This window comes from Thalassophryne amazonica, chromosome 14 (genome assembly GCF_902500255.1).
Source record: "Thalassophryne amazonica chromosome 14, fThaAma1.1, whole genome shotgun sequence".
Taxonomy (NCBI): Eukaryota; Metazoa; Chordata; class Actinopteri; order Batrachoidiformes; family Batrachoididae; genus Thalassophryne; species Thalassophryne amazonica.
Window position 1 is genome coordinate 87680911 of NC_047116.1, and position 25967 is coordinate 87706877.

Here is a 25967-nt window from a genome sequence, read left to right on the forward strand (position 1 = left end):
TGGTTTTCAGTAAAAATTTTAACGGCTGATGAGAGATTTTGGTCTGTAAGTGTCGCTTTAAGGACGGCCCATGGCGCCTGACTGCAATCTGCGCTCCGAGGCGGCGTCGTCTTGCTGTTTCAAGTTGAAAACTTCCACATTTCAGGCTCTGTTCACCCAGGTCGTCGTCAGAGAACAGAGAAGTTTCAGAAGAGGTCGGCACGAGGAGTTTATGTGGACATTCCACTGTTAAAGGAGATTTTGTAATGAAAGAATGTGCGGGCAGATTCGCATGTTGGGCCGGACCCGACCGCGGGGGGTCGCCACAGGAAAAACACCTCCGTTGGAAACCTTAACGGACAAGTTGGAACATGCCCAGCTGTTAAACAATTTCTCAGATACTCACTTGTTGAAAGCCATCAAAAGCCGCCTGAATTTTACAAATGGTTTTCAACACGGAGGTGTTTTTCCTGTCGCGGCGCACACAGATTTGCGTCGTCGTCACGGAACCGACTCGGCGAATTTGCCCGCACGTTCTTTCATTACAAAATCTCCTTTAACAGTGGAATGTCTGCATAAACTCCTCATGCCGACTTCTTCTGAAACTTCTCTGTTCTCTGACGACGACCTGGGTGAACAGAGCCTGAAATGTGGAAGTTTTCAGCTTGAAACAGCCAGACGGACGCCACCTCCGACCGCGCCGCGCCGATCCGCTTTGTGAGCTGTCCTTAAAGCGAAAGAAACTCCACAATCTCTCATCAGCCGTTAAACTTTTCACCGAGAACCAGCTGAATTTCTCGAATAGTGTCCACTCGGATATCCCTCTCAGGTCCTGAAAAAATTTTGATAAAGCAATGCGCGCCGTCTCCAGCAGCGTCTCAGACAAAGGATTTCAGCCGAGAGAGCTGGACCAGTGCTCACTCAAAGCCTGCCCACAGGCGAATGACGTCACCAACACGCATGAAAAAACTCACGCATGCGCACGAGGGTTCAAGCATGTCTGGTGTAATCGCACGTGATTCAAATCCATATAGTTTTTTATTTTTTTATATAGAAAACTGCCGGTTAGTTAGACCTCGTAAAACAAATAATGAATGTTTTTACATGCTTTCAATGGAACAAATATTTAATTTGGTGAAAGCTGGAACAAACCATTCAACTTGGCTTCATCTCATTGAATGGTTCCAGCTTTCACCTCATGAAATATTCATACCATTAAACTCATAAACATTCATTATTTGTATAATAATCGTTCAGACAAGCTGAGCTCTGATGCGGTGCGCTGACGCAATCACTCGCACTCTGTGTTGTTGACTTGGTTACGTAATGTTCACGTGAAGTTCACATCATTAATGCATGATGGAGATTTTGAACATTTCAAAATTTTCTTTGCTTACTTGCATGAAGCTGCACACAGTTTACACAGACGAGTTTACTCTCGTGCATGGCAGAGTGTGTGCAACTGTGCGGATCAAAGTTGTGCAAGTGTCAGGGGGCTGAAAGGCTGAAATTTAGTCATACATTCAGATCATTTTCTTTTCCTACCTGTATGTTACATCAAAATTATTATTATTATTATTATTATTATTATTATACTTTTGGGTAACCGGTACATTAATATAAAAATGAAGAAAACGGTTAACTTTTTAGAATGAATGATTTTTAAGTAATTGATTAGTTTGTCCTTGTTTTAACATTTATTGTTTGTCTCAGGAAATCTCACGGTACTGATCCATTTACAGAAGTGTTTGTTTTACTGAAATAGAACAATGTCCTGGACTCACATAGTCTGAAGACACCTGCACAATGAAGACAGTCTGATGATGTTATGTATAAGACTGTTATGTGCTGACGCGGGTCAGAGAACCGAACCAGCATCTGACAAGGGCCCAGCGCTAAATAACCAGAAAACGGTTCCAAAAAACAAAACAAATTTATTTCCCTCCTGTGCAATAATTTGTGTACAACATAAATGTTCGGTTGTCTGGCGAGGTGAAGGACGGCGCGCTCTCCAGCGCCCAAATGGATCAAAGCCCGGCGCTTCTGGACTCAGATTCACCTGTTATGTGCAGACGCGAGTTGAGGAGCGGACCTGCATCTGACTGAACCCAGCGCTAAAATAACCAGAAAGCGGTTCTAAAAACAAAACAATTTTATTTTTCTCCCGTGCAATAATTGGTGTACAACATAAATGTGCGTTTGTCTGGCGGAGTGAAGGACGGCGCGCTCTCCAGCGCCGAAATGGATCAAAGCTCGGCGCTTCTGGACCCAGACTCACCGCCGAACACCCCCCAGGTGGATACGACAAACTGACTCTGTGAAGGATGGAAAAGGTGAGGTAAGTCAACAGCTACAACAAATATCCTTCAAAGGCACACACTATCAGCAACACATTCAGGTCTGAATTAAGCTTTATGTAAATGAGCAGCTTCTCACAACAGGTGGAGGATCATCATTCCGTACGCCACGGCAGTGGGAAGCGAGCTGCACAATTCTCATCAATGTTCAAATATACTGCGTAACAAAATACCAAATTACTGTTAACACTTAGACAATCAATCACCTCTGATGTGTGCTGACAGCATGTGTCCCTCACCCGTCCTCCTTCACAGGCACGATGTGTCAAACCCAGGCGCGGTCCTCAGCGGCTCACAAACGAACGTCACAAGGTCGAGTTCCCGGCAATTCTGCTTGAATCACTTATGGCTTAAATGCAGAACGCCATCTCATTATCTGCTTCAGCTGAAAGTCTTTAAGTTTGCACGTGAGAATCATCCACAGGTGCTGCGAGTCATCAGGCCTGCACGTGAACATCCTCCACAAGTGCAGCCAATAATGTTGATGAGGGTGAAGGACTCTTCTGCCAGCACCTTCTCCACAGACAAAAACCAGTTTGCATACCACCTGGAGAGCAAAGAAAAGAAAACAACACAAAAACATCCAGCCAAACCCCCCAACACACAACAGTACCCCCCCATCAACGGGAAGCCTCCCGGCGACCGAACAGACCAGGCCCGAGAACAGCACCTCCCTCCGGGGTCCATGACAGCAAGCAGACGGCGTAACGCTCCCAAGGTCCACAGCAGACAGCAGGACAGGGCACCGCGGCTGGAAGGCCGGCTGGCATCAACAAAACCCCAAAAGAGTCCCATATACAACCCAACATACAAGAAAAAACACAAAACCCACCCAAACCCTCCCCAGGGGACCGTCCCATCCAACCCCGGGAAGAAAAGAAAAACTCCCAAATGCAAAAACCCAACACAGCCCCAACAACACAATACAAACACAAATTCACAAAGAAAAATAACAAACAACCCCCCCCCCCCCAGAACGATATGCAGAGCCCAACCCCCCCCCCCCCACCCCCCCCAGAAGACCTTTACCGCCAGTTCCAGGAGAGACAACCAAAACCGGAATCCTACAGAGGTCCCCAGGTTTACATGGAGGAACAGCGCCCCCCAGAGGACCGTACCATCAACCCCAGGAGGCACCCTCTCCACAACCCAGGAACCCCAGACCCGGCCACACTTGGTTGGTCGGTCCCACAATCAATTCCCCCTCCAGAGGACCGTCCCATCAACCCTGGAGGTGGAACCTGGAAGGAAGCATAAAAACACAAAAATCCAACCCCCGGCGGACTACATTAAAACACCCCGGGGGCAAATAAAACAACTGGAAAACCCTGTTACCTCCCCCAGCACCCCGAAAGACCCCAGATCACTCCCAGAGCCAGTCGTTAGCTCCATTTTGGTGAACGGCACAAAACTACTAAGCTGGGGAAGGAAACAGGAAAAACTAACCCGGTCCCATCCCCGAAGCGCAGCGGAAAACCGGAAAGACATCCAGTGCCCCAACCCGACCACACCACCAGCCTCTCGGGCGGGGTGGAACTACCGAAATGGTGAACGGCAACAGATCGGCCCATCACTCCGACTGAGGTATGTTCCCGCTGCACCACACCCCGGTAACACCAATGACGAACGGTCAAAGGCCCACCGGGGCTGGAGAGGAACCGGGCCCTAACCAAACCCAAAAAAAACGCCCCTGACAACCCCCCCCTAGGTGCAGAGGTCTTCTGAGAAACGCTCAGCGTGACCAACCTGCACCACCCCACAACCCAAAAGACAAACGGTCTCAGAGCAATGTGAGATTGGGGTTAGGGAAGCAGGGAAATAAAAAAACAACAAAACAAAACGACCCAATCCTCAAACAGAAAATACTTAAGTCCAAATAATGAAAAACAATTACCTGAGTCCAGCCGAGCTCCGAACTGCCAGTCGTTCACTCCACCAGAACCGCCTCTAAATCCCCAAACAATTTATAACCCCTTACATGAAAACAAAAACAGCCCAAATAACTAAACAACCAAAGGTCTGCCCTTTTTTTTTTTGTGTCCATTATTATGCCTGTCTAAGAACACCTGGAGATACGTCATCGTTATCTTTCTTGACGCTTATGTGACCGGGGCAATATGGCGGCTTCAGCTCATCCGAGCTGCATGGGCTCATCCGCAAGAGGAGCCAGAGGTCCCGTCGGAGGAGTCTCATTGGGGCGAAGAAGAGGCAGCCCTGATCTGTGTCGAGGAAAGCCCCGAGACAAAAAGACCCACTCTGATGTCCGCCCTCTCTCGCGTCCACGCTCCTTTATCCGATCATCTAGACGAAAAGCCAAAGATATTAGCTCATCTAAATCTTTTGGTTCGTCACGGACTGCTAGCTCGTCTTTTAATGAATCATACAAACCATCCACAAACACTCCTCTCAAAGCTGCGGCATCCCAACCGGACTGAGCAGGCAAAATTCAGAAATCCACGGAATAATCCGCTGCACTCCGCCTCCCCTTGGGTGACGGAGTTATCTGCACCGGTATCGATAGTGCCGCAGCTGGAGCAGCAGGAAGCAGAACGGCTTGCGCTGCAAGCTCCGTAATGCGAGCATCTGTTTGTTTAATTTGATTTGCGAGAGGCCGTAATTGCTCCCATATCTTCTCCAAGTATTCTTGAACTTTTTCAGCAAATGGAACCGCTTCTGCCGCTGGGTCCATTTTGGAATGGCCTTGAACTACTGTTATGTGCCGACGTGGGTTGAGGAGCGGACCTGCGTCTGACTGAACCCAGCGCTAAATAACCAGAAAGCGGTTCCAAAAACAAAACAATTTTATTTCCCCTCTTGTGCAATACTTGGTGTACAACATAAAAGTGCGTTTGTATGGTGGAGTGAAGGACGGCGCGCTCTCCAGCGCCGAAATGGATCAAAGCTCGGCGCTTCTGGACCCAGACTCACCGCCGAACACCCCCCAGGTGGATACGACAAACTGACTCTGTGAAGGATGGAAAAGGTGAGGTAAGTCAACAGCTACAACAAATATCCTTCAAAGGCACACACTATCAGCAACACATTCAGGTCTGAATTTAAACTTTATGTAAATGAGCAGCTTCTCACAACAGGTGGAGGATCATCAATCCGTACGCCACGACAGTGAGGAGCAAACTGCACAATTCTCATCAATGTTCAAATATACTGCGTAACAAAATACCAAATTACTGTTAACACTTATTCAGACAATCATCACCTCTGATGTGTGCTGACAGCATGTGTCCCTCACCCGTCCTCCTTCACAGGCATGATGTGTCAAACCCTGGCGCGGTCCTCAGCGTCTCACAAACGAACGTCACAAGGTCGAGTTCCCGGCAATTCTCCACAGAAAAAAACAGTTTGCATACCACCTGGAGAGCAAAGAAAAGAAAACAGCACCAAAATGTCCAGCCAAACCCCCCAACACACAACAAAGACAACATTAAAGACTCAAAAAAGAAAGAAAAACTGTTCTGAAGAGGCCACATGTTCTTGTGAATTTATTTTTTTCTTCTAAGTACCCAGATGGATTATGAATCCCAAATGCTGTGAAAATTAAACTCCAAGGGAACAAAAAATGTGATTTTCAAAAGTTTAATACTGAAAATAAAAACTGTAATTAGAACATTCAAAAGTTAACTTATAAAATGCTTCATCAAAAGATTTACAGTTACATTATCGAAGCTTTTTCTTTTCTTAAAGCCATAAAAAACAGGTTAAATAGTTTCTCACTATTTTCAGAACAATAATTTTGTGGTGTCAGTTTCCTTGAAAGTCTGAACTCCATTGCAAGAAACAACTTTACCAGATGGACAAATTAGTAAATCTATAGCACCGAGTGACACAAACAGGTCTGCTCACAGATGGAAGTTTCCCAGACGGTTCAGTAAATGTGCTTCTCAGAACATAACTGGGATAGTTGTTGAGATGTACATGCCGTTCTGTTGTCAATGAGACAAAACACGACTGAAAACTCAATTCTGGAGGTAGGACAGCAACATGTCAACCTCTTCATCTTCCCAACAATGACAATAAAGCCTGATTTCATTTCCAGCAACAGAGCAGTGTTATAAATAAATCTCTCACTGTCAGAGCCCCAAGCAACTGAAACCCATCTGTGTATTTACTCATCCATTTGTTTTCCAGCTCTAATTGGTGCTGAGATTCAAAGACAAATATCCTGGAGCAGCACCTTCTCTGCAGCCCCCCCAGTGGTACGCAACAGCTTTTGTCTTACACCTGGTCCCCGTGGCTTTGACTTGATTCAATTCTGGCTTGATGGTGAGAATAAAAAAGACATTTTCCTCCCGTATCGATTCAACATGACTTTGTTTGTGTTTTCTATTTTGTGCAGCTTCATTAACCAGAACAACCCTCATTACACCTCAGGGAACATTATTTTCTGTTGCAGTTTCGACATTAATGTTGTTATTCATAAACCTACAATAACACACAGACTGATCAGCCCGTTATGATTATGGTAATTTACATGACATTTACATAGCCTGGAATTCTTTGAATTTAGTCATATCCCACTGTGAAGAAGTGCTGGGAGCCGTTGCCAAAATAGATGAATCCAAAAATAAATAAATAAATGAATATATAAAAGCATTGGAATAGCGATTGAATACCTTCATGAATATAGATGAGCTGATATCAGAGATATTAAATATCAGATGAGGACAAAATGAAATCATCTCACACATGGTCATTTGTTGACATCAACTAAATGTTAGAATCATCTAACAACAAAGACAACTCATACAACAGTACATATAAACCAACCCAATCTCATGCCATTTTGTGATGGCATCATGAAAAGTAAATGAATCTATGGTTCATGCTCCCAACATGAAAAGTGCCTGGTGCGGGGGGTTATGCTTAGAGTTAGGAGAAGGGATGGGGAGGGAAATAGTAAAATTTTAAAAACGTGATTCATTTCGTGATGGGAGCATGAAAAAAGCATGAGACTGGGCTGTCATAAACACTTAAATGTAGACTGTGCATACAGAGTGCCACACCCCCATGCATTTGGCCCAGTGTTCATATATGGGTCTTTTTTGGAGGGCGGGGGTGTTACAGAAATGCACTGAGAGTAGGGCTGAAATGATTACTTGTATAACTCAAATAATTCGATTACAGAAAATGTTTGACGTAAATTCTTTGCCTCAAGGCTTTGTTTAATTCCTATCACCTGTAGTATTCTTGCTAGGCATGTATGTGGCGCTGTAACACTCCCACAAAAAACATAAAAGAAGACACAGAGCATGCACATAACCGGTGTAAGGAGCTAATAATGTAGCAGCAGAAGGTACAACTTTCCAAAGCGGCACACTTGGTAAAATAAAGCCTTTTAAGAGAAAGAGGATCAACTTAAAGAGACTTAGAAATACAGTGCATATTTAAAGTGAAACAGTGTGCTTGTGTATATACAAAAAACACACGGTCCACTGGCTGTTCTCCACCTCTCATACTCAGTGAAAGGACACATACTTTAAGTGAATCTAGTTTAACTATTCAACTATTCATTCGGATTTGACCACAGATATCATCAACAGGGTTAACAGCGGATTTATCACTGAAGCTGCTAGCCAGCTAACCCCTAGCTGCTCCCATTGGAGTCATCAAGACCAGCTTGCCCACTTGCTTGCCTGTGGCTGTGCAAAGAGGAATGGGCAAAACCACCCAAAGATAGGTGTGCCAAGCTTGTGGCATCATATTCAAAAAAGGCCTGAGGCTGTAACTGCTGCCAAAGGTGCATCAACAAAGTATTGAGCAAAGGGTATGAATACTTACGTACACGTGATTTCTTAGGGGTTTTTTTTAAATACATTTGCAAAACCATTTTTTCATGTTGTCATTATGGGGTGTTGTGAGTAGAATTTTGAAGAAAAAAAATGAATTTACTCCATTTCATTATAAGGCTGTAACATACATTGTAACATACTGTGAATACTTTCTGGATGCACTGTAAATATGGTTTGCAGTCTGTGGCAGGATGGTTGAAACCCCCAGCATGACTGGGCCCTAAGAAACACAGCTCTTCATTGAGGCCAATCTTGGACATGAGAACAGTAGATAAAATATTTTAGAGTATTCTACTCAATGTTAACATCACCCAATCTCTTTAAACTGATTTCAAAGGGAAAGTGTTTCACTTCAGTGGATCTGAAACTTTGTTTCCACATTGCAGCTGGTAAGGTTTCAAGCACTTACATTTCAAGACAGATTTCAAATATTCTGTTCTTCTTTTGAGACTGTGTGGCCCCACTAACATTTTCAGTGTTTGTATAGATGTAGCTGTTCCACTGTGAGTGCTCAAGGGATAAGGGTCACGTTCTATCTGGACATCTGCTGTTCGTGGTGCTACAGAGCATTGGCACCCTCTGAGATGCAGATATTCATCAGTCACCTTCCCTGTTTGGGGTTTTTGGGTGAAAAGCTTCCTGCTTCCCACACAGACTACATTTTTGTTTTGCTTTTTTTTCTTTTTTTCCTGGATCATGAGCTGATTTCCATGCAGGCTCCTATTATCTAGGAAAGATGCAAAAAAAAGTTGTCACTGTAGCCTACATATTAAATCAGACAAGCATGACCAGGGGATGTCAGGGGTTCTTTTTTTTTTTTTTTTTTACTCAGACTGATGGCAGTTGCCTCAACCATCATTCCAATGGTCCAACAGCGGTAGTTCATTATTTTTATTTAAGAAATTTGTAAGTGGAGAAACTTCCAGGTGCTGACAATCTCATAGATATGTGGACAAGTACACAGGTCGGCTGAAAAGATCTGCCTTGTGTGTGATTATTTTAATAACAAGCAAGGCACTCACATGAATCACGTATCTCTTCTCTACCAGGCAGTGTCATTACTTTTCTACATAGTTACTGTTCCACACATTTATGCCAACACCGGATATGACTTTGTATTTCGTCAATGAAGAAATGGGGTGTATTCTTTCCAAACCAGCCATGCACGAGTGCATGTACCTCTGCATCATTAGTGTAACATGCTGCTTTAGGTGTTATTTCAGCTTAGGAAAAAGGAAAACTTCAAAGATCCAGATGATACTGTGGATGCAGTAAGATTTGAGGCACTGCAACGCATCTTGTGTTTGTGGACAAGCATTGTCAGGCTGAAGAATTGCATCTTTTCTAAAGTGTTATCACATTGGTCGGAGATGACAGTGTTGCCATGTTTCAAAAATTTTGTGAGGACTGCACCATCATAGTCCCAAACAATAGTCATTAAGACTTTTCCCACTGAATGGATGACTTTGATTTTTTTGCTCTTCAAACTCGTTGTCCACCTCCTGACTGTACTGACGTCCATATAGGCATACTTTTTTTAAGTAACTACTGTGCGCTTGTGTTATGTCAAAGGTGATTCTGTGCAGGCCTGAAATTGCAGGCAAAAACAGTTTAGTGTGGCACAAGTCAACAAATAAAGGGTTATTCTCGTATCACTTTTACATTGATATCTTGCTTGTTATTGAAATAATTACCTTAAAAGCAGACCTTTTTCAGCCAACCCACCTAGATTAAAACTAGTTGGATGCTCTCCAACTTTCTACAAAGTGGTAAAGTTTGATGTGGTCAGAGGAGAACCTCCCGAAGCACAAAAAGTTGCAATTCCGTGACTGGCCACTTGAGGCTGGTTCCAAAACAGAGCACATCCCCCCAGGAGTCTGTGTTAAAATGTCCAACTTTAGAGCAGAAATAAACATATTTACAGTCTAGTACAAACACTCATTTTTCTCTATATAGATAGTTTCCAGCTCCATGATAATGGTACACAGAATGAATTTTTTTCCAACTTCTTAGTTTAAGATGTTTTAAGCTGGTCCTTGCTGGACCTGATGGTTTGGAGCCATTTTTTTCTTAAACTGGCTGCAAACCTGATTGCTGAGCCTCTAACTACAACCCCTGGCAAAAATTATGGAATCACCTGCATCAAATCAGATCTGCTCATTGACATTGACCCTATGCCATGACATTGACCCTATGTGTCTTTTTGCAAGGAATGTTTTTGCAGTTTTTGCTCTATGGCAAGATGCATTATCATCTTGAAAAATGATTTCATCATCCCCAAACATCCTTTCAATTGTCCAAAATATCAACATAAACTTGTGCATTTATTGATGATGTAATGACAGCCATCTCCCCAGTGCCTTTACCTGACATGCAGCCCCATATCATCAATGACTGTGGAAATTTACATGTTCTCTTCAGGCAGTCATCTTTATAAATCTCATTCGAAAGGCACCAAACAAAAGTTCCAGCATCATCACCTTGCCCAATGCAGATTCGAGATTCATCTGTTATGTGTCGGACGCAGCTCGGAGAACCGACCAGCGTTTGAAGGACCCAGTATGAAATAAGCAGAGCACGGTACAAAGGCTAACTGAATTTAATACATAACAGTGAAAATGTAATAACAGAAAGGTGCGGCCTGGCGTGGTGCGCTCCCAGCAGCGCTAACGGTCCGGAGCCAGAAGCTGTTTCGGACCCAAGGACCCCGCCGACACCCCCCAGGTGGCCGCAACAACCGAGTCTGTGAAAGAAGGAACCATTATGTGAGTCCACACTCTACACACAGAACACTTAAAGGTGTACAAACAGCAAACACTTCCTGGCTTGATTACTGATCAGCTTCCCAACCTGCAGGCATGGAACATCCCGTTCACAAAACTCCACCGCAGTGGAAGCTGATACATGACTAACATACAGCTCAATACAATAAGGTGTGAGGGACACCACATTTACTGACTGTATAACTGTTAGTCACAAAATCTAACGTACCTCAGGAAGTGTGCTGACGAGCGTGAGACCTCACCCCCTCCTCTTTCACAGACCGTGCATCAAACCTGGACATTCTCAGCGTCCGCTGCTGATGAGATGGCTCCCAAGACGACGATCTCACCCGTCTGGTCACAAGGTCGAGTCTCTGGCAAATACACACTGTGCACTCCAGTCTTAAATGCCAACATGCTCCAATCCATCCAGATGCACCTCAGCTGTGAGTCCTGACGAGTCGCAGGTGATCAGGGTGAGGTCCTGACAGCCTCAGCAACACAGCCACTCAGTCCCAAATGCACGCCACCTGGGAGGAAAACAAAAAGACAAACAAACCGGCAGCCAGGCCCCCCCAGCCATATAACATCATCACTGAATATGACTTTCATCCAGTCATCCACAGTCCACAATTGCTTTTCCTTAGCCCATTGTAACCTTGTTTTTTTCTGTTTAGGTGTTAATGATGCCTTTCGTTTAGCTTTTCTGTATGTAAATCCCATTTCCTTTAGGCGGTTTCTCACAGTTCGGTCACAGACGTTGACTCCAGTTTCCTCCCATTCGTTCCTCATTTGTTTTGTTGTACATTTTTCGATTTTTGAGACATATTGCTTTAAGTTTTCTGTCTTGACACTTTGATGTCTTCCTTGGTCTACCAGTATGTTTGCCTTTAACAACCTTCCCATGTTGTTTGTATTTGGTCCAGAGTTTAGACACAGCTGACTGTGAACAACCAACATCTTTTGCAACATTGCGTGATGATTTACCCTCTTTTAAGAGTTTGATAATCCTCTCCTTTGTTTCAATTGATATCTCTCGTGTTGGAGCCATGATTCATGTCAGTCCAGTTGGTGCAACAGCTCTCCAAGGTGGGATCACTCCTTTTTAGGTGCAGACTAACGAGCAGATCTGATATGATGCAGGTGTTAGTTTTGGGGATGAAAATTTACAGGGTGATTCCATAATTTTTTCCTCAGAATTGAGTGATTCCATATTTTTTTCCTCTGCTTGGTCTAAAAAGTAACCGTTACTGACTGCCACAATCTTTATTTCTTGATTTCTTATAGTGTTTCTTAAAGCCAGAATGTTGCCATTTGAAATGACTTTAGTTTTGTGTCATGTCTGTGATCTGCTTTTTTTCTACAAAATTAAACAACTGAATGAACATCCTCCGAGGCCGGTGATTCCATAATTTTTGCCAGGGGTTGTACTATCTTTAATTGGAGCCTAACAACAGCACGAACAAACTCCCAAAAGTCTGGGAATCTACCCTTGTCATGCCCCTTCTAAAAGGAGGTGAACCTTCAAATGTGTCAAAATTACAAACCGATTTCAAAATTATGCATTTTGGCAAAGCTATTTGAAAAGTTGGTCTGTGATCAATTAAAGGACTTCCTAGAATCATATAATATTTTAAACCCTTTCCAGTCTGGTTTTAAGAAGCAGCATAGCACCAAATCTGCTATTCTGAAAGTTTTAAATGATGTATTTGAGGTATTGGAATTTTGCACAAAACATTTTCTCATCACGATGAACTACTTTTTCAGGAAACACCTTAAGAAAGTCACATTTTTATTTTTGGCATACTATATATGTATATATATATGACTGCTTGTCATTTTATCGTCAGATTGACGGGAGACCCCAACATATTTCTGGCCTGAAAATGATGTTACGAAACTACAGTGTACAGAATAATGAATGGATTAAATGACATTAGGAAATGAGATTTATCAATATAATTAACTAATCTAAGTTAACGCATTACTTTGACAACTATTAACTCCATAAAATCCATATGCCTGCACCCAGTCATTTAATTCTACATAACTTGGTGGTCAGTATCCCTTACTTATTAGCAAGAGAAATAAATTGTGTTGTGTGTGAGTGTGTGAACTGGTTGAAATGTGTGTGTCTTACTGTCAATGCAGGAGACTTGAGACCCCTTGGTAGAAATAAATTTGGTATCCCAAGTAACCCACACCAGATCTGTTTTTTGTGCTTAAAGTTCCTGATATTGGGTTGTATGTGGCTTCTGCCATGACTGCCACACCTGATATTGGTAACATACCAGCTTTATCATCTATTTTTTCATAAATGGAAGCCACTTACTTTCCACCTCACTAGAATTCCTCTGAAAACATTTGTGAATGATAAACGCACCACCAGCAGGATGCTTTACTCTTAAAAGATGAGAGGAGGACCTGTTTCACTGGATTATCAGCATTACTGTTTGATGTCTTCTACATTGTAATTCTATATAAAAGTGAAGTGTCTTTTTATATTCTTAAGGAGTATTTGGCAGGGGTATATCTGCCTTTCATGTGGGAACAAATGTAAACCTCCAGGTAAGCGTGTTTCAGCGTCCCATTTTATGTAAGGTGTCTGCTGGTTATTTACACATAATCATTCCTTAATCCCTTCATGGGATTTGGTTAGGGTATTAGAAGGTATGACTAAAACTCAACGTCTCCAGGGCAGAATTATCTTGGTTTTTACAAAGCGCTATTAATAGCACTAGCTTTAGAAAAAAAATTGTGGTTTTTGACTGTAATGTCTGTACAAATCCTGATGTTTTTCCACTATGAACCAGAGAGTGACTTTGTGGTGTAACCCTGCTTATCAACCACAAATTATTTCAGCCCAGACTCAGATGAGGTGTAGCAACTGTCTTTGTCACTACATCAGCTTGCTACAGTAGCTAGATGTGTGCTTTAGGGAGACTAATGGAGATCCAGGGAGGCTATATAAGGCAGCGCATGCTAATTTAGCCTTAAGTTTGCTGTTTACATAACATGTTTTCTTCCTTGAAACAGTTTTTTTTCAATCCAGTAAACAATATACCTGCAGCAGATGGCTTGAACTGATTGATTTCAAGTATGAGGTGCAATTGAGATGTTTTGTGCCTGATCCAGAAAAAAGTAGGGCATAGTTCTCAGTCTTTTGCATTCTGATAAACCAAGATTTCTCATCATGGCATCCAATGAGTCAAATCTTCACACATTCTCGAGAAAAGTTGGTTGGCCACTCCTCCTTCAAGGTGTTCTGGAGTTGAACAACAGTGTTTGGTATCGGAATATGAGCTCAAACACGATGATCCAGAATATCCCAAAAGTGTTCTATGGGTCTGCCACGCCTCCTCCCTGTGTCACGGCACCTCCTCCTTAACTGGCTGATAGTTGAATCATAAACTTTCAACCGGCTATGTGCCGCGGTGTCAAACCAGCATCCAGCATGCCAATGGCGCGTCCACGTAGAGTTTCAGTGAGGCATGGCAGCAAGTCATTGTTCAAAACATGCTACACATTTGTAATTCTGTTCAGGTACTTGCCAACGTCCATCTTTGTGTTTGTGTGCAAATGCATGTTCCTTGACTTAAAGCCAGGGTCGGACTGGGAACAAATTTTGGCCCTGGCATTTTTCCTCTGGACCAGCCCACTATTGGCCCGACGAATCCACCCCCAAACACGCACATCCACCCGTCCATACCAAACCCCCAATGAACAAATACTATACACCTAAACACCATGAACACACACCTAAACACACACTTTCACTGTCATTTCACCTTGATCATAGTACAAAATGGAAGCAAATGCACACAGGTGGAAAAAAGCTTTTGTGTCTCCAAAGTGTGTGTGTGCGTGTGTGTGTGAGTGAGTGAGTGAGTGAGTGAGTGAGTGAGTGAGTGAGTGAGTGAGTGAGACAGAGAAAATGAAGGTACTATTTTGCATGAACATTACTGAGTGGAATAGAGGCAAAAAAGAAGCTTGAAAAACTTAAACTGAATAATTTGACTAACTAATAACACCAAAACCTTTAAATTAAATTGGTTTAAAATTAATTAACAGTGTAGAGGACAAAGCAAATTAAGTATACAAAACCACTTAATTAAATGCGTTGCTCAACTTGGGTTTGTCTGACTATAAGTGTCTTGTGTGTACTCAGTGGCTGAGTTAGACTTTCTTTAAAAAAACCTGCGAATTGCTATTTTAGGGTTTTGTTTTGTTTTGTTTTGAAACTGAGCAAATAATTTGTTTTAGACTGTGGAATACTACAAAGAATACGAGGTCTCTTAGATAATAAACCGACCCTTTAATTTTTTTTTTTAACTATATGGATTTGAATGACGTGCGATTACACCAATCATGCTTGAACCCTCGTGCGCATGCGTGAGTTTTTTCACGCGTGTCGGTGACATCATTTCCCTGTGGGCAGGCCTTGAGTGAGATGTGGTCCCGCCAGCTCGGCTGAATTCCTTTGTTTCACACGCTGCTCGAGACGGCGCGCGTTGCTTTATCAAAATTTTTTCTGGACCTGTGAGGAATATCCGAGTGGACACTATTCGAGAAATTAAGCTGGTTTTCTGTGAAAAGTTTAACGGCTGATGAGAGATTATGGGGTGTTTCTGTCGGTGTAAGGACCTCCCACGGAGCGGGACGTCCTGCAGCGCTTCCAGGCGCCGTCGTCGGCCTGTTTCAAGCTGAAACCATCCTAATTTAAGGCTTAATTCACCCAGGACATCGTGAGAGAACAGAGAAGATTCAGAAGAGGCCGGCATGAGGAATTTATGCGGACATTCCACTGTTTAAGGACATTTTTTTAATGAAAGACGTACGCGCAAATTCGCCGAGTCGTTTCCGTGATGACTCTGCAAATCTGTGTGCGCTGCGACAGGAAAAACACCTCCGTGTTGAAAACCATTTGTAGAATTCAGGCGGCTTTTAATGGCTTTCAACAAGTGAGTAACTGAGAAATTGTTTAACAGCTTGGGCATGTTCCAACTTGCCCGTTAAGGTTTCCAACGGAGGTGTTTTTCCTGCCGCGACCCCCCGCGGTCGGGTCCAGCCCGACATGCGACTCTGCCCGCACGTTCTTTCATTACAAAATGACCGTTAACAATGGAATGTCCGAATAAACTCCTCATGCCGACTTCTTCTGAAAGTTCTCTGTTCTCTGATGACTTACTGCGTCAACAGAGCCTGAAATGTGGAAGTTTTCAACTTGAAACGGTGAGACGCTGCCGCCTTGAAGCGCAGATCGCCGTCAGGCGCCGTGGACCATCCTTAAAGCGACACTACCAGACCAAAATCTCTCATCAGCTGTTAAAATTTTTACCGAAAACCAGCTGAATTTATTGAATGGTGTTCACTCAGTTGTGCCTTACAGTTTTGAAAAAATTTTTATCAAACAAAGCAGCAGTCTCTGAGCCATTCCTAAACAATGAAAAAAATCGACGAGCGGGTGGACGACTCCTCACTCAAAGACTGCCCACAGGCGAATGACGTAACCGACAGGCGTGAAAAAACTCTCGCATACCCACGAGGGTTCAAGCATGTCTGATGTAATCACACGTGATTCAAATCCATATGGTTTTTGAAAAAATAATAAGGTCGGATACTTTTCTAATAGACCTCGTATTTCACTTCTGTGAACTGATCCTCATAACGTGTAAAGTGAAATCAAAATGCCAGCATGGCTGCAGCTTTGAACACTGTTACAAACAGCCCCGGCCTCCCCTATTACCATTATAACTGGTCTGCTGGCACAATAAAGATCACAGCTTTGACCCCCTAAAACAAAAACAAAAAAATCACTCATTCATTTTATCTTAAATTTTCACCCTCGTTTCCACACCAGGAGCAACATTCGGGAATAAATCCGAGCAGCAGGGAGAGCGCAAAGCGCAGAGAAGTCCAGGCGCCAAGGACTCAGTCCATTCACAGGGGCGCAGTGTTGCCAGATATGAAATATGAAACTATCGTACCAAAACCTCAAAATTATCGTATTTTTGGAGAAATGATCGTACACAAACAAAACGCATACAACGTAGCTATTTTAGCGGGGGGTTTTTTAATTTCCAAAGAATTTTATGTCACATTTTTAAACAGTAATTATAGTAATGGGGAAACTAGAACGCACTACTAGAAAGATTTTTTTTTTTCTGTGAAGGGACACAAACGTGTTAATTATCAGACTAGAAAGAGTCGAATTCAACCTCGAGGTCGCTGTCGTCATCCGATGCCATGGCCACTTGTGCAGATTTTGTTCAACACAGAAAAAATGTTGACACCTCCATAAGGAACTTGAACTTTTTTTATTGTTCTTGTCTATCTCTTTGCTCTTGTGTTTTGTTCATTTGTTATTGACTTTGTTGAAATAAAGTTTCAAAAAAAAAAAAAAAGGTGTTGGTTGGGGAATCTTCCTGTCACGGCAGAGATTGGATGGGACGTTCAATGACGTTGTCCCGGCCGGCCAAAGCCAGCAGCAGCCCTATGTGTGTTGTGTCTTTGATGCCGCCTGAGTGCAACGCCTGCAAAATGATTCTTGGGTGTCAGAGAGAGATGCATGTTTGGGCAACCAACTGAAATTATCGTACATTTTGGATTTTTTCCCATTATTGATCGTACATCGTACAGAGGGCAAAACTATCATAGAAATACGATAATTATCGTACATCTGGCAACACTGCAGGGGCGGGAGCGGCCGCCTGCTCTTCCTGCAATCTGATTGGCCACCCTGTATGCTTCTCCAATTGTCATTGGCTGTTGGTCATGTCAATCATTGTGCTTGATGTAAGTCACCGTTGTGTGATCAAACGGAAACAAAACTGAAACCTAGAATAAGACTGCGCCATGTATGAAACACTACAGAACTTTTATTTTGACACAAATTCAGGACGTGGTTCTGCAGCTGCGCCGATTAAATGCTGTAGCTTCACTGATCACGGACTTTCCTCGTGTTAGCAGCGCGCGGTTCAAGAACACTGTATTTCCATAATCTCTATAAATATGGGAGGGCCGGCCCACGCACGTGAAAACGTGCAGCGGCCCACCGGGCAAATGCCCAAAATCACAGATTATCAGTCCGAGTATGCTTAAAGCTCACTATTTATAATCTGCATCCCTGCGGTAGACTCCAAATGACAATTACTCTCCTCCCTACTGTTTGTAGAAAAAAACTTGTGTCTGTTTTGTTGTTCATTATATAGAAGACTGTTTTGTGATGGTCACAAAGGCACTGTGGCACACCAAATGCATGACAGCGGCAACACTGTTGTGAGATGGCCATGTGGATGTGGCACAAATTTATAAGACTGTCTTAAGCCCCCATCACACACAGCCAGAATGTACAGGAAGCAAGCCGACATGGCAAAAATGGTTATAATCCAGATGCAGGCAAAGAGGCATGGTCAGCCGTGTCAGAACACAGACAGCCTGCCTCGTCCACACCTGTCAGATCGCATCAAACTCGTAGTGGAGGTGGAAATTATAAGTGGACAAGTGGCATGTGCAGATCATACCGGCAGGCTCTGCTATGCCTGATCCATCTCAAGGTTCCCTCATACATGCTCAAATCATTTTAGATCCTGTTTATGCTGCCTTCAGAATATGTAAGTTCCAGTCAGATGGAGCTCAGACTGCAGTCAGGTAGGTGTCCCATGTCAATGGCGCTCAGAGGGTTTTGAACATGTGCATCACACTTGGGGCTGCCAGCCAATTTTGACAAACTATGTGGACTTCCGTAGATGGCTGTCAGAACATTTTGGAACTGAAATCCGACACTTTTCGGATGTGCGCCGATTCAACATTCCAACACCAGTCTGCATGATTCTGGCTATGTGTGACAGGGGTATTAGTTTTTTCAGAAAATAACATGACTGTGGCAGAATGGTCATACATGTATTCTGCGTATGTCACAAAACTGTTTTCCCTCCAAAATCGTTGTGACAGCCACCAACATACTGTGGCCTACGGGTCTTTAAAAGTAGTTGACACATTGTGGAGTGGCAGGAGTCGCTAAGAGCATTATGAACATATTCAAGATGCACTCTGCAACTCATTTTCAGCCCACGACACATCGGTGTCATACATTTTTTTCTTGAACCTGTGGCAGGGTAGTCGTGACACCCGGTATGACTGGGTGCTAAGACTCATTTAGGGAACGGATCTTGAACATATGTGTCTGTTTGATGTTTGAGCCAAAAATATAAAAGTATCATACAGATTATCTTAATAGGAACCATTTTCCACACCATAAAAATGATCAGACGTTCTTGTACTCTGGCATAGTACATTGTACATAGTACATTCCTTTAACTTTAACTAGTTGTTGTGAAAGTGTAGTGACATGGACCCACAACAGGGGGCGTAAATGAACGGACAATGAAAGAGTCGAATATAAACACTTTACTGTTGTGAATGAGCACAGCACAGAGGAATGTGAAATTTTGCTCAGTCAATCACAGGGGTGACGTGTGGGCAGGCTCGAGGATAGAAGACGTCTGTCCTGAGATGAACCGGAACCACACGATTTCCTCCGCCACCGAACCCGGAGAATACTGGAGCCGCCAAGTCCCGAGTCCCCAGGTGGCCACCGCCCTCGGAGGTCGGATCTGGTACTGCTGGCAGGGCGCAGAGACAATAAGATATGGGTGTGTGTACACCCAGTAGCAACAACGGTGGGAATGCCACCTCCACCTCTAACACACACTCGTGCAGCTCCTGTCTACCCACTTATCTGGTAGAGGTGTGCAGCGGAGCCGTTGCTAGTCACACCGTACGCCGGTCTCACAGACACGGAATACCACAGGAAAACGGCTGCAAAAAAGAGTTCAGACTGATACACAGTTCAATTGTAAGGCTGAGAATACTACCTGAACGGTTTGACGATATCTCGGCGATGAGGTGGAGATGACGTCTGGGTTTTATGGAGTGAGATGATGAAGCATGAATGAGTGACAGCTGTCAGGAGATAATGAGTGACAGCTGTCACCCCTGGCTGTGTCCGCGGCGGCAGCGCCCTCTCGTGCCTGAAGCCCGCACTTCAGGCAGGGCGCCCTCTGGTGGTGGGCCAGCAGTACCTCCTCTTCTGGCGGCCCACACAACAGGACCCCCCCCCCTCAACGGGCGCCTCCTGGCGCCCGACCAGGCTTATTGGGGTGTCGACGGTAGAAATCGGCCAGGAGGGCCGGATCCAGGATGAAGCTCCTCTTCACCCATGAGCGTTCTTCGGGTCCATACCCCTCCCAGTCCACCAGATATTGGAACCCCCGACCCATTCGACGGATGTCCAGGAGCCGGCACACTGTCCAAGCCGGCTCCCGGTCAATGATCCGGGCAGGAGGCGGCGCCGGACCAGGAGCACAGAGGGGTGAGGTGTGGTGCGGTTTGATCTTTGAGATGTGGAACACCGGGTGGATCCGCAGTGAAGCTGGGAGCTGGAGCTTCACTGCAGCAGGGCTAAGGACCTTGAGGATGTGGAAGGGTCTGATGAACCTGTCCATTAGTTTCGGTGACTGTACCTGAAGCGGGATGCCCTTCGTCGACAACCACACCTCCTGCCCGGGCTGGTATGCAGGGGCCGGGGACCGCCGGCGGTCTGCATGGGTCTTGGCCCTCGTCCGGGCCTTCAACAAGGCAGAACGGGCGGTCCGCCACACCCGACGGCACCTCCGAAGGTAGGCCCGGACCGAGGGCACACCGACCTCTCCCTCAACCACAGGAAATAATGGGGGCTGGTACCCCAAACACACCTCAAACGGGGAGAGGCCGGTGGCAGAAGACACCTGGCTGTTATGCGCATACTCGATCCAGGCCAGGTGATTGCTCCAGGCCGTCGGGTGCACGGATGTCACACAGCGGAGGGTCTGTTCCAACTCCTGGTTGGCACGTTCTGCCTGTCCGTTCGTCTGTGGATGGTACACGGACGAGAGGCTCACAGTGGCCCCCAGTTCCCTGCAGAAACTCCTCCAGACGTGAGAGGAAAACTGGGGACCACGATCCGAGACTACGTCAGTAGGGATCCCATGCAGATGGACGACGTGGTGGACCAGGAGGTCTGCTGTCTCCTGGGCCGTAGGGATCTTCGGGAGGGCCACGAAGTGGGCCGCCTTGGAGAATCGGTCCACTATCGTGAGGATGGTGGTGTTGCCCTGGGACGGTGGGAGGCCCTTGACAAAATCCAGGCCGATGTGGGACCAGGGGCGATGAGGCACAGGAAGCGGTTGGAGCAGACCTTGGGACTTCCTGTGGTCAGTCTTGCCCCTGGTGCAGGTGGTGCAGGCCTGGATGTACTCCTGGACGTTGGCCTCCATAGACGCCCACCAGAAGCGCTGCCGGACCACTGCCACGGTCCTTCGCACCCCTGGATGACAGGAGAGCTTGGAACCATGACAGAAGTCTAGGACAGCAGCCCTGGCCTCTGGTGGGACGTATAGTTTGTCTTTTGATCCAGTTCCCGGGTCCGGGCTTCGTGCCAGGGCCTCCCGGACGATCTTCTCCACGTCCCAGGTGAGGGTGGCCACGATAGTGGACTCAGGCAGGATGGGCTCCGGTGGATCCGACAGCGCAGTTTTGACCTCCTCTTCATGTACCCGGGACAAGGCATCCAACCTCTGGTTCTTGGTCCCGGGGCGATAGGTGATCCGGAAGTCAAAACGCCCGAAGAACAGTGACCAGCGGGCTTGCCTGGGGTTCAGCCACTTGGCGGTCCTGATATACTCCAGGTTCCGATGGTCAGTGAAAACCGTGAATGGCACAGACGCTCCCTCCAACAGGCAAGGAGTTCTCGATTGCCGACGTCATAGTTCCGTTCAGCCGGGGTCAACCTGCGAGAAAAGTAGGCAAACGGGTGAAGAACCTTATCAGTCTCTCCGCTCTGGGATAGCACGGCTCCTATCCCTGAGTCAGAGGCGTCCACTTCAACCACGAACTGGCGGCTAGGGTCGGGCTGCACCAGAACTGGTGCAGACGAGAACCATCGTTTCAACTCCTTGAACGCGGCTTCGCACTGATCCGACCAGGTGAAGCGGACTTTTGGAGAGGTCAGGGCTGTCATGGGGCTAACTACCTGACTGTAGCCCTTAATGAACCTCCTATAGAAATTAGTGAAGCCGAGGAACTGTTGCAGCTTCCTACGGCTTGTTGGTTGGGGCCAATCTCTCACCGCCGCAACCTTGGCCGGATCAGGGGCGACGGAGTTAGAGGAGATGATAAACCCCAGGAAGGACAAAGAAGTGCGGTGAAACTCGCACTTCTCGCCCTTCACAAACAGTCGGTTCTCTAACAACCGCTGCAGGACCTGACGTACATGCTGGACATGGGTCTCAGGATCCGGAGAAAAGATGAGAATATCGTCCAGATATACGAAGACGAATCGGTGCAGGAAGTCCCGCAAGACATCGTTAACCAAGGCTTGGAACGTCGCGGGGGCGTTGGTGAGGCCGAACGGCATGACCAGGTACTCAAAGTGACCTAACGGGGTGTTAAATGCCGTCTTCCATTCGTCTCCCTTCCGGATCCGAACCAGGTGATACGCATTCCTAAGATCCAGCTTAGTAAAGATTTTGGCTCCATGCAGGGGGGTGAACACAGAATCTAACAACAGCAACGGGTATCGGTTGTGAACCGTAATCTCATTCAGCCCCCTGTAATCAATGCATGGACGGAGTCCGCCATCTTTCTTGCCCACAAAAAAGAAACCTGCACCCATCGGGGAGGTGGAGTTCCGGATCAGCCCGGCAGCTAATGAGTCCCGGATGTAGGTCTCCATTGATTCGCGCTCAGGTCATGAGAGGTTGTACAGCCTGCTGGATGGGAACTCAATGCCTGGAACCAAATCAATGGCACAATCGTACGGACGGTGCGGGGGAAGGGTGAGTGCTAGATCCTTGCTGAAGACGTCAGCAAGATCGTGGTACTCAACCAGCACCGCCGTCAGATTGGGAGGGACTTTGACCTCCTCCTTAGCATGTAAACCGGGAGGAACCGAGGATCCTAAACACACCCGATGGCAGGTTTCGCTCCACTGAACCACTACCCCAGACGGCCAATCAATCCGGGGATTGTGTTTCAACATCCATGGGAAGCCCAAAATCACGCGGGAGGTAGAAGGAGTTACAAAAAACTCGATCTCCTCCCGATGATTTCCAGACACCACCAGAGTTACTGGTTGTGTCTTGTGTGTGATTAAAGGGAGAAGGGTGCCATCTAGTGCCCGCACCTGCAATGGCAAAGGAAGCGCCACCAGAGGGAGCCCTACCTCCCTTGCCCATCTGCTGTCTAGCAGATTCCCTTCTGACCCCGTGTCCACCAGTGCTGGGGCTTGAAGGGTTAAATCCCCGCTCAGGATTGTAACTGGGAGTCGTGTGGCAATATGTGTGTGTCCCACGTGAATGTGATGACCCCCCCTTAGCCCAGTCTCTAAGGGTGGTTGTTGTCGTTGTGGCCGTTTGGGGCAGTTTTTCTGTATGTGCTCTTTTGAGCTGCAGAGAAAACACTCCCCGCGGACCAGCCTCCTCATTCTGTCATCTGTTCTCATTTTGGCCCTGTGCATTTCCCTAGCAACGTCAGCAGGGGGAGCTGTTGCCCCACGGAGAGCTGCGGCTGTGGAGCGTGGGGAGGGCGGAACCTTTTCGAACCCAGAAGGGAGAGGGATGGCGCGTACCCGGCCACGTCCTTCGCCTCGCTCCCGACGGTGTTCCTCCAACCGATTGTCTAACCGTATAACGAGATCGATAAGCCCATCTAAATCCCGCGGTTCTTCCTTAGCTACCAGATGTTCCTTCAGGACCGATGACAGTCCGTTTATGAAGGCGGCGCGGAGCGCAACGTTATTCCAGCCGGACCTCGCAGCCGCGATGCGGAAGTCGACTGCATATTCGGCTGTGCTCCGGCGCCCCTGTCGCATTGACAGCAGCACTGTTGAAGCGGTCTCTCCTCTGTTAGGGTGATCAAACACTGTTCTGAACTCCCTCACAAACCCAGTGTAAGTGGTAAGGAGCCGTGAGTTTTGCTCCCAAAGCGCTGTAGCCCAAGCACGTGCCTTACCCCGAAGCAAGTTAATAACATAAGCCACCTTGCTGGCGTCAGACGCGTACATCACGGGTCATTGTGCAAAGACGAGCGAACACTGCATCAGAAAGTCCACGCACATCTCCACACAACCCCCGTACGGCTCTGGGGGACTTATGTATGCTTCAGGGGATGGTGGGGGGGTTCGTTGAAGGACCAGTGGAATGTTAATATCCGGCACCGGGTCAGCAGGAGGAGGAGCCGCAGCAGTGCTCTGATCGCACGCTTCCACCTGTGCGGTGAGAGCCTCCATCCTGCGATTAAGGATGACGTGTTGCTCGGTCATCAAATCCAGCCGAGCGGTAAAGGCGGTGAGGATTTGCTGCAACTCACCGAGCACACTTCCTGCAGACGCCTGTGCACCCTGTTCTCCCATTGGCTGTCCAACAGATGGGTGACGCCCCTCGGGATCCATGACGCTGGCCGAGATATCCTGTCTACCCACTTATCTGGTAGAGGTGTGCAGCGGAGCCGTTGCTGGTCACACCGTACGCCGGTCTCACAGACACGGAATACCACAGGAAAACGGCTGCAAAAAAGAGTTCAGACTGATACACAGTTCAATTGTAAGGCTGAGAATACTACCTGAACGGTTTGATGATATCTCGGCGATGAGGTGGAGATGACGTCTGGGTTTTATGGAGTGAGATGATGAAGCATGAATGAGTGACAGCTGTCAGGGGATAATGAGTGACAGCTGTCACCCCCGGCTGTGTCCGTGGCGGCAGCGCCCTCTCGTGCCTGAAGCCCGCACTTCAGGCAGGGCGCCCTCTGGTGGTGGGCCAGCAGTACCTCCTCTTCTGGCGGCCCACACAACACTAGTAATGACTTCATGACTTTCTTTGCTAATAAAATTTTAGAGAAAAAAATTACTCATAACCATCCCAAAGACGTATCGTTATCTTTGGCTGCTTTCAGTGATGCCGGTATTTGGTTAGACTCTTTCTCTCCGATTGTTCTGTCTGAGTTATTTTCATTAGTTTCTTCCTCCAAACCATCAACATGTCTATTAGACCCCATTCCTACCAGGCTGCTCAAGAAAGCCCTACCATTAATTAATGCTCGATCTTAAATATGATCAATCTATCTTTATTAGTTGGCTATGTACCACAGGCTTTTAAGGTGGCAGTAATTAAACCATTACTTAAAAAGCCATCACTTGACCCAGCTATCTTAGCTAATTATAGGCCAATCTCCAACCTTCCTTTTCTCTCGAAAATTCTTGAAAGGGTAGTTGTAAAACAGCTAACTGATCATCTGCAGAGGAATGGTCTATTTGAAGAGTTTCAGTCAGGTTTTAGAATTCATCAAAGTACAGAAACAGCATTAGTGAAGGTTACAAATGATCTTCTTATGGCCTCAGACAGTGGACTCATCTCTGTACTTGTCCTGTTAGACCTCAGTGCTGCTTTTGATACTGTTGACCATAAAATTTTATTACAGAGATTAGAGCATGCCATAGGTATTAAAGGCACTGCGCTGCGGTGGCTTGAATCATATTTATCTAATAGATTACAATTTGTTCATGTAAATGGGGAATCTTCATCACAGACTAAGGTTAATTATGGAGTTCCACAAGGTTCTGTGCTAGGACCAATTTTATTCACTTTATACATGCTTCCCTTAGGCAATATTATTAGACAGCATTGCTTAAATTTTCATTGTTACGCAGATGATACCCAGCTTTATCTATCCATGAAGCCAGAGGACACACACCAATTAGCTAAACTGCAGGATTGTCTTACAGACATAAAGACATGGATGACCTCTAATTTCCTGCTTTTAAACTCAGATACAACTGAAGTTATTGTACTTGGCCCCACAAATCTTAGAAACATGGTGTCTAACCAGATCCTTACTCTGGATGGCATTACCCTGACCTCTAGTAATACTGTGAGAAATCTTGGAGTCATTTTTGATCAGGATATGTCATTCAAAGCGCATATTAAACAAATATGTAGGACTGCTTTTTTGCATTTACGCAATAT